Below are 2,669 nucleotides of genomic sequence, written 5' to 3'. Positions count from 1 at the left end.
CTATAGTCTAGTCTATAGTCTAGTCTATAGTCTAGTCTATAGTCTAGTCTATAGTCTAGTCTATAGTCTAGTCTATAGTCTAGTCTATAGTCTAGTCTATAGCCTATTATATAGCTTAGTCCAGTTTTATTAAAAACTTTAAATTTATTTAAATATATTTTAAAAGTTATTCACGAATATTCCTAGAATTTATTAAATTTATTTAAATATATTTTTAAAGTTATTCACGAATATTCCTAGAATTTATTACCCTTCAGACACAAAAACTATTGCCTATTTTCAGACTAATAATTATTTCCAACCTTAGTTATATGCTGGGTTACTCTAAACCCAAAGCCAATTATTTAAATGCTTAACTTATAGCATTGTGTTGAAATTATGGTTGAAAATTATTTCTCTGCTTAATAATAGATAAATAAATAAACTTGTAAAAAGATTTCTTTTTTGCTTATGGTTTTGTTGTGTTCTCTAACATTTCTCAAATACAACGAAACAAAAATAAAAACAGAAAAGTTCGTAATCATTATACGCTGTCACACAATTTAACAGCGTGGTATTTATTTACTTGTAGTAGTAGATTCTTGTCATTAAGAAACTTTTGACATTTATTCTTGATAAACTAGAATGCAGGAAATTAAGATCGTCATTGTTAGTTGTGAAAAGTTATAATTGTGTGTAATTAAGTTTATTTCAAAGTAAGTCATTAAGTGAGACGACGCTCAGAGTCATATAGATGCCTAATAAAAAGTTTATGCAAAAGAATTGAAAAGTTATGTGAAATTTATTCAGCTTTTTTTTGGTTGAAGAAGGAAATTTATTTTGCCTGAGATTTTGAATTTTAAAATTGTTTAAAGAAATATTTTAAAAATTGCATATTTTTAGTAGAGATTCTATAAAGTAAGTGGTTAAAATTTGTTAATCAATAGCTTGTTGTTGTATATTGAAACTTTCTAATGTTTAGTTTAATTAACTAAAAACCTTGACTTTTTTGTACATTTAGCACTTTTTGAAAAAGTTCACAATTGCTCGGCATTTTATGTTCATTTTCTCTACATCCTGGCAGCCGAAAAATAGCTTTATGTAGAGTGTTAATGGTGGTAGGTGTGTTTATTTTAATTTAAATTCTAGTTTCTAATTACAAAAACATGCTGACGATTTTCAACCTTCTTTTCATATTTACAACACAAAACTCATTAATTTTATTTATAGCCGCCTAAAACTATGCAAGCAAAATCATGTAGACTGTTTCGTTCATGAAAATTATGCTTTAAACTAAAACATACAACAAGGCGGTTGTATAATTACTTTTTTCTGTGGCATACTTTTAGGTGTATTAGAAACTTTTAAAACGGAAATAAAAAAGTCGCTTTTTATGAGGTCACATTATTAAACATAACAAATTCCAAATTAATTTACCCAAAATTCCACACTATTCCATTTACATAATTCTAAAATAATGATGTATAAAGCCACATATCACTCCAACACTATTTACATTTCTATGAAAATGAATAAGTACTTAACTAGGGAAAACCAAAATAGAAAAACAAAAATTTTGTCGAGCAAAAATATCCTCAAGATGAAACATTTAGTAAATCTATATGTATATATTTTTTTATCTTATACAGCATGTCATGCATCTTAATAAATCACTGTTTGGATTCAATGTGGTGGAAATTCATTTTTATTTATTTGTCTAACGGAATGAGTATATAGGGATCTGAAGGCAAATAGTAGCAAGAAAAAAAAAACAGAACTGAATCATAAAATAAAATATACAAACTTGCACGAAATATTAAATCAAGCAGAACAACCTGTAAAATGAGTCACACACACACACATTCACACAAATGTAGAAAATAAACCAGCAGTTTTCCAGGAGTCAATATACACTTTCGTTGATATATAATAAGTTTAACATTTATGTTCTTTATGTAAAACACTCCAAAAATCTAATAAGAAGCCACTTAATTGTCTCTAAGTAAACAAGACTGTAATCACTTTAAGTTGTTTCTAAGCTGAACTTTAAAAGTTTTGGTATTATATAAACTACAAGAAGTGAAGGAATCAAAGAATTAAAGTTCTAAAAAGTCACTTCCAACAGCAGGACCTACAGACCTTGCAGCACTAACGGACAGACAAATAAACGAAGTAAGGTCATATATACATACATATGCTTAATATCGTAAACATTTTTAACTTAAATATGTATTCATATAACAGTAAACAAAAGAGGATATAAAACATATTTCTATAGATTTCTGTTTCCTTTCTTTATTACATATATTTTGTTTTTTTTTTTTTCTCTTCAAAAATCATTAAGATAAAATACACTTTACAATCGTAGTAGAATAAAGCATATAAAATAAAAACATTTATACACAAAAAAAACCAAGAACATTTTTCAAAACTGTTTTAATTTTTTTCTACATTCATTTTGCAAATATTTACCACAAAAAAATATAACTCATACTTATAATTTGTAAATTTTGTTACAGAGAATGAAAGAATGAATGAACTCAAAGTCATGACAAAGTCAAAAGAAACAAACTGGTTTCTGTTAATGATTTTCTGATAAGAACTTTGACACAGAACATTTGTCGCCTAAATGCATGCAATAAAAATGGTGTTTAGATCTCAAGTTTGTAAATGGGTGAGTGTAAGTGTGT

The sequence above is a fragment of the Lucilia cuprina genome, chromosome 6 (assembly GCF_022045245.1).
Source record: "Lucilia cuprina isolate Lc7/37 chromosome 6, ASM2204524v1, whole genome shotgun sequence".
Lineage (NCBI taxonomy): Eukaryota > Metazoa > Arthropoda > Insecta > Diptera > Calliphoridae > Lucilia > Lucilia cuprina.
The sequence above is the reverse complement of the archived record's forward strand: the minus strand, read 5'-3'. Positions refer to the sequence as shown.